Raw genomic sequence first — 12,480 nt, forward strand, 5'->3', positions numbered from 1 at the left:
AATGAGACCAACTAGAGGCCTAGAGCCCACGGCAAGGACTCATGCAAATCTTTTTTTACAGACCTGTGCAGGGAAGGCCCAAAGGTCAGCAGAGGAAGCTAGAAAGTCTATACCAGTGGGGTGAACGATCTGTGTCAGTAGGTTGAGAGTTCTGTAGTAGAATCAAGAAGTGACACTCACAATAAGGACCAGAGGTCCCCTGAAAAGTACCACAGCCATCCTCAGTAACAATGAGGTACTGAGCTCCTCCAACAATGAAAGCAGTCAAATACATATCAGAAAGCCAGCATAATAAACTTATCCTGGAGATTGACAGCATACATCTTCTGTCAGAAAGTAATACTCAAAGGAAGGATCAGCGCTCCCCCAAAGTGAACCACAGCTATTCTCACCAACAAGGTCCTGAGCTCCTCTGATGATGGTGGCCAAATTCATATGGGGGAAGCCAGCATGACAAGCTCCTCCAGAAGAACTAACAGCTCCAAATAACACTTAGGAGAACCCACAATGCCACACTCTTCCTGTCCATGTCTCTTTTTAGGCCAGCAACTTTCCTCAGGTAGGCCATCTACACTCAGCACCATGTGATTTAATTCAGCTGACGTTAAGTTGACCACCAGTTTTCAATCCATTACAGTCGGTAATGTCTAAATGTGTCAACATCACAGATGTGACCTTCATCTTCTTCAATCCATTATTTAGTGCTGTTTTCATTTTATTTGATCTCTTCTTAAAACTTTCCATCACTTTATTTCTAGGAAACCAGTTTCTTCTGGTGTTTATCCTTTCTTATGAGCTGCTTCTCAGTGACACAAAATCTTCTTCCCCAAATATAAACTTTGTGAAGAACCAATTCTTTTGCCTTCCTAACTCTACATGTGCTCATTCCCTAAATGATTTTATCTGATCCCATAGCTTCAATGATCTTTTGCATGCTGATGGTTTCTACTATTCCATTTCTACCTCTGTCCTCCCTCTCCCATGCATATTATGATAGTTAACTTAGTGTGTCAGCGTGAGTAAGAAATGCCTAACTAAATCGGATCAGCAGAGTTCTGGGTGTGGCTAGGAGAATTTACTGAAGATCTGCTAGGATTTCCTGGGTCTGAGTGGCAGTATCCAAAGGGCTTGCCACCTAAATGGTCTAAACGGGAAACAGAGGCAGGAGGCTGGCTTCTCTATCTTTGGAGGTCTTCACTGTCACCTTGGTCACCATCTCCTGGCTTCCAGCTCTGACTCTTCAGCCTGTAGTACTCACCCTTTGGGCTCCAGAACTGGGCTCACATGGGCTACTAGTGAGCTCCAGGCCTTCCCCTGGCCCCTTCAGGTCCCCAGCACAGCATGCAGGCAGACCTTTTCCACACCCAACTCCATGGGCAGCTATTGTAATTCAGGATTGTAAATTTTTTATATATCATGTATCTGCCATTAAGTCTGCTGCTCCACTGAGCACTGACTGAGACAATATCTACTATTATATCCAAGTGTCTCAGTTTCTCCACTGAGGCTTCTAATTGGCATCTTAACCTAATCATGTCTTGATTTTACCCTGAAACTTCACCCCACATTTTTTGTGTAAATAACATCACTCCTCACTTAAGAAGAAAAATCTCTTTTAGTGCTTTCCAGCATCCTCCTCCTTTCTTAGGCAACCCGTTATTCATTCAGTGCCACCCGCCATAACCGTCTTTCTCATCTCCAACTACATAGCCTACTTCATCTCTGTGGCTTTATCTCCCATAATCCTTTATCTTTGCTGGTACTTGTGCCTCTCTGGAATGACCTTTCCCTATATCTTTACAAGTTTCGTTCTGTCACATCATTCTAAATGTCACTTCCTCAGAAAGACTTCCTGGAACATTCCATTGAATAGAGGATTTTCCATCAGTTTTTGCCCCTAGATCATCTTACTATTTTTACACACCTTTAGTTTAGGGTTTCCTGCAATTATGTGATTTATTTATTCATTTACTTGACTAATAAGTAACTGGGTAATGTAATCACTAGAATTTAAGCTCAGTTAGAGTAAGGGCTTTGTATCTTTCTACACCATTCACCCAGTTACCTAGTCATAATCAGCTCTCTAAAAGTATTTTTGAAATGACTGAACATTAGAAATACGACCTGATAATGGATTTTACTTGTACTTGGGCATTTAATACTCATTTATGGAAAAATCGTGTGTTATGTTTCAGTAAAAACTTGCTACTCCTATTCAGTGAAGTTCTTAAACACTGAAAAGCATTTAAAGGCAGAAGCATTAAAGTAGTAGCTCTTACCCTGTCGTTTACAATCTGAGTCCCCAAGGGAAAGTTATTTGAGCTAAAATCTCAATTTTCTAATTTGGAAAATGATGATGATAACATCTGCCATCAATATCCCAGAGAATTGTCAAACGAAAAAGAAACTGTCACTTACTACAAACCTACTCCATGCCAACCATTGTACTCACAGGCATATTTCTCACATATATCTCTTCTAAATTATTACAAGCGCTTTTTACACATTTTCCTCACTTCACCAACAAAAACTATTAGAGATGGCCTCAAAATAGTTGCGAAAAATACAGATCTTATCCTGCCTCTCCTAACAGTGGAGAAGCTCTTGTGTAGCTCTCCATTGACTAGATAATAACTTGCTAAAGTCTCTAGAGGCTGTCACCTGTCTCTCCTAACTACTTCTTTTGTCTCTGTGACCCCAATGTGAAGTTCTCAAGGTATCACTTATGTGTTGGTCTCTAAATAAAACAAGCTATTTTACTTTTGCTTTTTCTGTATTTTCTGTGTCTTCTCTGAATCGCCTTCCATTTTTGTATATCTGTACAACTTACATTTATTTTGTGAAATGCCACATCCATGCAATCACCTACTGGAGGTATTTATTATATGTTCCTCATACCTCCAGAAGAATCAGTCACATTATATTTTCTACACCTTAGACTTACAGTTATAATTCTTTATACATCATAGTAACTTTTTGTTTGTCACACAAACTACAAGTTTTTTTGATGGCTGTGACCAATTCTTAATTGTCTTCATATCTACAGATGTAAAATATACAGAAAATGGCCCATGAATGTTTGTTAAAATAATACTACAACACATAATTTATAATTTTCACTTTATTCAGTAGATATTATCTCTTGTTTGCAGAGGAATATTGTACAAATATAAATTGTTAATATGTTCTACCTCTATAGCTATTTAAGAATAATTTGGACTTTGTATGTTTATTGTAAGACTTACATCCTTTTTAATAGTGTTTCATGATTGCTTTTAGATCAATATAGTATTAGGTAAGTTTTCCAGACTATGCATCTCAGGTATATATAACTATAAAACTGCTGCATGTGAGAACAAAAAGTTTAGGAGTAATATTTAGAGGTTATCATTTTGCCTCACCTTTTCCTCCAGGACTCTAAGAAAGAACCAGAACTTTCCAGAAGCTCTAAGTCTCAAGTCCTCCTACAATAATTGAGATGAACACAATTTGTTTAGTAAGCCAGGGGCTGTATTTTTCACAGGTGTGGGAAGAGTGATCATAGTTTGATGAGTGTTCTAAGGAATTAGGGCAATGGAGAGAAAAGAATGAGATAAATGATCATTCAGAAACAAGTGTGCAAGCAGAAACACATGGAAAAGATATGAAGATAATTTGCTGTGTTTCTATCACAAAGTCTCTTACATGGCTTCTCTAAAAGACATCAGCAAAGAACTGAATTCCATATCAAAGCTTCTAGAATCAACATGGTAACTTTCAGTATGTCAGATTACAGGAAAATAGAGCTTAATGTGAAAACAAAAAGGCTAGGATTATTTAGTTGATATTGGCAATACTTTTCAGAATGCATATTTGTAATAAACAAAATCCATCATGGCTGCCTTGAGTTCACATGACTATATATAATGAAAATGGCTCTAAAATGCTCTGGTCCAATACATTACAGTTGTCATTTCCAAATAATAGCTCTTATTTATTCATTAATCAAGCTTCTGTTAGAATAATCCATCCCTTACCCCTCAATAGAAAAAATGCCACCTGCAAGTGTGGTGTGACACACATACCAACACACATACACAAGCTCACATACATATCCAAAATGTATAACAAGGAGAACGAGGAACAAATCTTGGAAATGGGAATAAATTCTGGAAAAGAGAGCACTGGCAATTTGTACAAAAATTAAGAGACTCTAATATAGGGAAGAGCGATTTGGGGTTAAACCATGGTAACCAGAAGAGAGGGTGTGGCCTGTTGTCTGGGTTGATAGAAACTAGACATGAGAATCACATAGGAGAAGTAAAAGGAAAGAAAGCAGAGGAAGCAGGAGGGAGAGGAGGTAAGGGAGAGAGGAAAAGAAAGAAGAAGGAGAGAGATGAGGGGATGAGGAAAAGGAATAGAAAGAGGGAAGGAAGAATAAGGAGGACAAAGAGAAATAAGAGGAGGGGAAGACGATAAGGACACACTGGGTGTCTTCTTCTTTCCTTACTTCAGGAACAGAATGCCCTCCATCCATTATTTAGAGAAGAAACTTATTTTGGTTTACATTTTTGTTTTAGCTCTGTAGGGTCAGCAGTTTGTCTCAAGGGTCTGTACAGAGGAAATCTACTCACATGACACCCTCAGGGAAGTGCAGAGAGTGAAGGAGGTGCTAGGGAAGAAGATAAACTCTTCCAAGCCACACAACTCCTGATCTCCCTCTTCCAGCCAGACCCCACTTCATAACAGCAAGTTAGCCATAAATCTCCATGATTCAATCACCTTTCAAAACTCTGTATATGCTCATGAAACACTAGGGGATCTCTAGATATAAAGCATAATACTGGGTACAAGTAGTAGGTGGAAGGGAAAATGTAAGCTACCCCCAAAAGCTTCAATGAGGCAGCAGAAATGCAGCTATTGAAGGTCTGTCTGGAGAAAAAGCTTAGAATCAGTCAAAACACCTGACCATGGAGTGTGGGCAATACGCCTGAATCCGTCTCATCCTGCAGTACCACTTGATAAATGTCATAGGTCTCTTTGGATCTTTTTAAATGAAACCAGTCCTCTATAGTTGGCTCAGACCCTCCAACACCACCCCTCCTCAGTCACTCCTTTCATCTACCTGCTATGTCCCACAAACAGGTGCCTGTGAAATGCTTCAGGCAGGGTCATCCTGAGTTGGGCCAGAAGTTACAGAGCTTGCCAATATTTTGTAACAAAGGTACAGTGAAAGGGAGAGTGAGGAGGGAGACCAAGTTTTCTGTCTTAAACAACGCAAAGCGATATGATTTGCATAGGTCAGAGAACCAGAGAATAACTGATTCCTCTAGCTTAAATTGTAATGATGTAGACATGAGACAGTTTTCTGCCATATATTTTGAAATATGAAGTTTGAAATGAAGAAATGGCTGAAATTTAGGCTCAGATTTAGAAATTGTTTGTTTGCATCAATGGGATTTTGAGAACCGAGAAACTAAGTGATGTAAGAAAAATGGAAAAATGAGAAGAAATTAACTAGTTAATGGCAGTACAAATTAGAGTCAAACCCATTACAGTAAGAATTAGAGCCAACTGAGTGAGGCTATGAGAACTCCAAGAACCAGATTAAGGAAGAAGAAAAAGTCACTGTAATGCGATGTGAGTGGGTGAGCATAGACACTGAAGCTGAATCTTTGGAGAGATGAACTAAACATAAGTAAAGTCACAGAGAAAAGCAGGATGATCAGAAGGCTAAGATGAGCTCATTGAGAGCACTCTATGAGGAGCTCAGATGGAATCATTTTACAATTTTGTGTAACTACCTCCAGGTGGTTTTTCCTAGAATACAAATAATAGGAGCTTACTCAGATTTTCATTTGACCTGTCAGACGATGGATTGTTCTGGTATCTAATAGTTTACACAGTCTGTCAAAATGTGAGGAATTCCAGGGTACAGAGCAACATCGGGCTGAGACTTCCAGTTGAGAAGTCCTACCCTTTGTTCAAGTACTAAAAAACAGAATATCATCAAGATCATGGAAAATTTAACTATAAAATCAAACCCAGGAAGTAACGGAATCACGAAGCATCGAAGTTGACAGAAAAATTAATTCTGATGCTTCTCCAGGTTTACTGGGGAAAAAAGTTAATCAACAGACCTGGAGAGCAATGTGACAAGCCCTTCTCTCAGGGACAGGATGAATGTCTCACAAGAGAAAAGATGTAAGATGCAGAGAGGTGAATGATTGGATGAAAGCTTCACAAGAAATTAATGCCAAAACCTCCTGAGTCTTGTTCCACACTTTGTTCACTTTTCATCCAGTTTTTCACATTTCTCTCTAACCATTTGCTAGTTTATTTTTCTTCACTATCCAGTTCCATGATGATCAGACCTAAAGCAATAACCAAGATGGTTGAAACCATATATAATTTTGCTTTTGACTAACTGATCATTGTTGTCCTTGATACTGGCTTGGAAGAGCATGAGATTTAGTGCTTTAAGTTATATGAGTATAAAACTTTTAGATCAAGGAGAACTATACCTGCAAATATCAAAACAGAGTTGCAACTCACAATTAAATCAGGCTTTAGCAATTTTGAGGCTCCTGTTTAGCCATTCTCCTTGAGACAAGATCCTACCGATAACTTAAATATCAAATCTTTATCACTGTCTTGGGGCTATTTACTGGGGAGATCTTGATACAACAAGGGGTATCAAGATTCCTTAGGGATTATTAAACATTGGCATTGAACTGACACTAATTTCTGAAGACCTGAAATGTTACTATGATTTACCTCTCAGCACAGGGCCCTGTGGAGGTCACATAATTGTAAAAGTTCAGCTCCAATCTGTCTCACATTGGGCACAAGAGGTCCCCTAACCAACTCTGTATTTACCTCCTTTGTTCTGCTAAGGAAAGTAAGTAGACACACTAAGAAGAAACTAGTGTTACACTCCATCCAGACACACAAATTTAAAGGCAGGAGTTATAGAAAAAAACATACAGAAATGGCAGTATAAATGCCTCAACTTACCAAAAGAGTAAACCAATGCAATATCATTTTCCTGGAAAGACTGCAAATACTTTTGTTCTATAAATGTCTTACATATTCATAGGAAGAGTGGCCTTTAATTATGACCATTTAATTTGCTTATGAAGAAAGCAGGGAATCTTTAAAAATTACAGATAATTTTTATAAATTTAATTTGGTAGCAATGGCAACTGTAGCCAATGGGGTAAAGCAAAACCTCCCCAGATACTGATATACAGCTCTTGTTCTGGTGAAATACATTTGTATTTCTGCTTACTAGGATAAATGCTGAAATCCATTTGCTTGTCTGCCAGGATCAGTCTCACTGTGTGAACTGACTGGGATTTACAGGAAGGATTAAGACCTATGCCATAATCTGTCAGAAGGTTTAACCGTTGTGTTTCCTTGTCTTACTGTGTTTGACCATCCAAATATATCACATGACATTGCCTCTGACCAGGGAATTTGGCTTTAGCTAACAAAGTACAGCAATGACTTCTTGTTCATAGAATTTTCTGGTGTTACCATCTTCCCCAGCACCTTGAATCAGCAGAATTTTAGAATGTACTTTTGAAACCCAGCTGGGAGGCAGCAGATTACAGAGCTCAGCTGGCCACTCAGCTGTGGTGAATGCTGTTTTATCTGCAATCAATACACGGTGTTATATTTCTTTAGCCTATATTCATGAATCAGGGATTCAATGAGTGGAAACAAGGGTTGCTATATTCAGTTCTAGTGTATATCTGCTAAAAAACAAAAAAGGACAAAAACAAAAAACCTCCTCAACTTCATATCTTCAGATTCTGTTGACTTTCAGATCTTACATCCTAAAAGAACTAACACACTATCACCAGGAGACAGTAATTACATTAAAGTCATCATGCAGTCATTTTAACTAAAAGTTGAAATTGCTACACTGTCACTTTGATCTCAATGAGTCACTGAAATAATAGGAAAGCATAGGGTTATTGTATTATTAAAGTGATTAATTCTGACAATTGAGAGGGAATTCAATTGTTTCTATACAATAAGAGTATGGAATTCATGTCCAGAATGTAATGAATCTTCTGTTACACATCTCAACTCTCCCATGAACTATACTCAAAATTAATGGACAACTATAAAAACCAAATATAGAAATAGAGATTTAGGTCACCCTTCGAGATAAGAAAACATGACTATCTGAAATGTTCACAGATGTGAACAGAGCAGAGTTTCAAACAAGAAGTTAAAACTGCCAAATACGGTTGTATATACAGCTAGGAATAAATGAACCCTCCTTGTTTTTGATGTGCGTATATTTGTGTACAAGAAATGATGGATATTTTTGGTTTTCCTCTTTTCTGATTTATTTCATTTTCCTATTCCATAAGTCTCAGTTATAATTTGGAATTTAAGTAATAGCATGTCAAGTCAAAGTGTGATTCAGTCACAAGAGGAAAAAAATATCGCTCAAAAATAGTTCAAATGAAGCTCTGTCTATTGTCATTGGGAAAGAAAGTTAGTATGCTTACAGTCTTACAAAACAGTAGTTATATCATGGTATGCAGAAACCTAATTTTCTTATTGCTCTGAATTGAAAATTATCTGAGTCACTCCACTGTTGAGATATTGTACCACCTATAACTTATAAGAGAGGTTATTTGCCTTCACAGTTTTAGGAGATTTAGTCCCTGCTAGCAAGCTCAAACTCAGAAACAGCACAGTGGAAAGGCCTGCTGTAGAGGAACTAGCTGTTCTCATCATGGTGGTCAGGAAGTGGAAAAGAAGGGAGATGTTGTGGAGGGAGTTGTACCTTTGCAGGTCGTGTCTCTAGCAGCACCTCTTCTGACCAACCACATCTCCTATCAGTACACTCAGCTCTGATTATATTGGTCACCCAACTCCCTTCCAAAAGCGCTGCCTTTGAGCATAGGAGCGTTTAAGGGAACAGTCCCTATCTAAACCTTTATAGATGTTAAAGATAGATTTTAAAAGGTTTGTTTGTGTGCCAGCTTGATATGTCAAAGCTAGTGCTGTATTTTTCTATCTTCAACTTGAGATAGGAGATGAGGGTATGGCAAAGCTGGCTTGGGAAGTGGACATGACCTATTCGTTACAAGATCCAGTACAATTCCCAAAGCCAGGAGCATAGACTTCTGGAAAGAACTCGAGCAGGCTTCCAATAGACCTGACATCAGCCTAAGGGGTAAGATAACAGCACTGCTTCTCAGGACCCAGATGTCGAAGGCCTTGGGCATTTCCTCCAGATATAGATGGTATAGAAGGACACGGTCACCAAGAAAAGCTTGCTATCATGGTTTTCCTCTGGATAGCCAGCTCTGCGTCCTCCAGTGCATACTTCCATCTTCCTCTTTTGCTCAGCCCAAGTCACTCTGAAGACTGGGTTTCTCTCTGACTCTTCACTTCTCCTTTTTTAAATAAACTTTGCAACTGCTTTTTGCTCATTTTGTTCAAGTCTTTGCACCAGAAGAACCTGCAAACTTACTTCAGGAGAGAGGAGCAACCCAGAACCTAGTAGAATTTATTGGCAAGACACTTTTAGAAGGAGCCACCCAGGAAGAAATTTATTTTTCCTGTGAACTGTGTTTCTAGGACATCCTGCTCTCTATACTGATGAATGAAAGTATGACTAATTGTTTTTGTTTTTTTTTTTTTTTTTTGAGCCTTGGCGGGCAGAAGCAGAAACCATTATTCTGTGAGGTTAGAGATATTGAGAAAAAGATACAGATATCCCAGAAGATTCCAGTTTGTCCAAGCTCTTTCCCATTCTGCATCCAGTTTTCCTTCCTAACAGTTAGTTCCACTGACTGACAGCACCATGCACTCACCACCAGGTGCTTTGCTACACATTCAAAGAGCTGATAGTCATGAAAGTTGCTGTGCTTCACAGTCAACTGGCCCGGCGCCCTTCCCTGGTATTCCTAATTTTAAGGTTCTCTGCAACCTCCAAGTCATGCACCTCCCCAAGTTTGATTAGTCACCCATCTCTGATTTTTCAGCTCTCATTTTCAGACCCTTAATTTTCTATTTCCTTTTTTTTATACAGAGGGTTTGATTCCTACAATAAATTCCATGCACGATAATACTAGTTGATAATATCAATGATAGTTGACAATAATAGTTGATAGCTGTCATACATGGAATTTATTGTAGGAAACAGATTCTGTATATGATATATACATATATCATGCTACATTATAGTACAGTAGACTCTATATATGATAGCAACATATGATATATAATAACAAGAGGTATCATAGGTCTGTTACCAATTGAACTCTGACTGATACACCTGCCTACAAATGAACAACCTTTCTCTTTCGGAAATCAGCAATATCATTTCTGAAAGCAAATGTAGACTATCCTTAATGTTATTGGACAAATAGCTTTGACAGGCTAAAAAAAACCCAGATCAAATAGTAAAGCACACACTTCTAAGAAAATGTTCACCTGGTCAGTGCAGAAAATTCTCCATAAATATTTCCATGACTTTTTTTCACTAGAAAATTGGGTCCCTGGGTGCAGGTCACTGCACGCATGACCAAGAAGGGTGTATTCTTAATGTTGATTCCTCTATTTTTTTCTCTGCTTCCTGTCTGTTTGAATTGACCAACTTGTCTACTGCCACTCTCTGTTTTCTGCCTTGGAGCCAGCTCGCCAGAGACTGAAACAATGAACCAAAATAAGTTTCTCCTTTTTTAAGTCATGAGTCTCTGGCATTGCATCCATTAATAGAAAAAGGACTAATAGAGAAAGGATATTAAAATCTACTGCAGCTTATCTGAGTGAGAGTCCTCACATGGGCAACATTGTACCTACTAAACTGTACCAAACAACTCCATAAAATAGAGGCAAGTGGTGAAGTACGTGAGAAACACTGATATCTAGGGAAACACTCAAGAGGAATCTACATCTGTAAAATTTAAAACAATGCTTTAACATATAAATTATTATATTTTCCCTGGCACAGGCTCTTGAAATAGCTGCTACCACACATATGTAAGTACTCACCACGCTCTAAATAAAATGTAATCAGCACAGGTGTAACTCATACAATAGAATCATGAAACCATCTTTCACTCTCCCAGCCCATTTAGAAAATGAGACATTTTTCTCGCTTGTCCCTGTTCTGGCTCATCCCAAGACATTTGTGTTGGTTCTCCAGTTATAAAATATTATTTCAGCTTAAGAACAGAAATGTTCAGTTCAGTATGTCTACAAAATTTCCAACAGCACTGAAAAGGAAGCTCTGCACTCCCCTCTTCCTTGTCAACCTGGAACTGTAGGAAACGGAAACCTGGAGCAAGGGACAAAGGCTCAGATGGCTTCTGGCCTCCTTCCCCACCATGCTTTTGCCCTGAAGCCTCATTTTGTTAACTGCTTCTGAACACTTTGGGCTGAAACACGAGGAATAAAGAGAAGAGTGTTAAGAAAATTTCTTCTATGAGTGATTTTTTCTCTTCATACCTAGGAGATATTGAAAATGACCCTTTCTGACATAGTCTTTTCATGGAACCTTTGGGGCTTTCTAAGAAGTGTCCACCTTTGCTCTTTTCTCTTTAACCCATTTGGCTGCTTACTCTATTGTTAACTTTTGATTCTGCCTTGGCTTTATTTTATACCTGACCCATCACTGCTCCGTGAGAAATTATCATTCATTCTTTCTTCTAACTCCTAGCATAGACTACTGAGTGCACTCATCTCCGGGTCCCTTTTGGTCTGCAACTAATCAGGCTGTGCTTGCACTACTCTCAGGCAAGAGTAATGTGACAGTATAGCGTGCACACAGCTCTGCATGGTCCCCATGAAGTCCTGTTCAGAACCAATCCAACCTTCCCCCTGAGATGAGGAGGGGAACTCAGGGACGGCAGCATTCTTCCCCACAGTTACCTTTACAACTTCTCTTTCCACCCCTATTCTCAGCCCATTTAAATATACTTGATTCATGAGGAGTTTAGCTATCCTCATTTCCCTTCAGATACCTTTTTTGGGGGGTGGGGGTGGGCATCTAACTCACAACCTCACATATGTCAGGGCTGATGCTTCTGCTACTAAGCTAAACCCTCAGCCCACAGCCAGCACGTTTTTTAATAGTCCACTAAAAATCATCATGCTCACTTTGGTGTTTTGACATCTATTTGCTTTCATCTTAGGAGAAAATTATACTATTCCATCACCTAAAATGATTCCTTTCTTGAATCACTAAACTTTGTCAAAATTAGGTATTAATTAAAAAATCATTCTCTTCAGCTTCTATAGCTGGCATTTCTACTGTTAAGAGTACAATTATATTTTTCCTCAGCCACTTCAAGCAAATATATATTTTCTTTTAGATGGTTAGTTATGAACTCAATATGTTTAATATGTCCTGTACTGATTCATTCATTCATACAAAAATTTTTAATCAAGCCTTAGAATTTTCAAGGTGCAATGCTAAGTATCCAAACACCAAAGGTCAATGAACTTTTAACTGTTTCTCACAAA

The sequence above is a fragment of the Cavia porcellus genome, unplaced genomic scaffold (genome assembly GCF_034190915.1).
Source record: "Cavia porcellus strain 051 isolate PalLab524CR breed Dunkin Hartley unplaced genomic scaffold, mCavPor4.1 scaffold_6, whole genome shotgun sequence".
Lineage (NCBI taxonomy): Eukaryota > Metazoa > Chordata > Mammalia > Rodentia > Caviidae > Cavia > Cavia porcellus.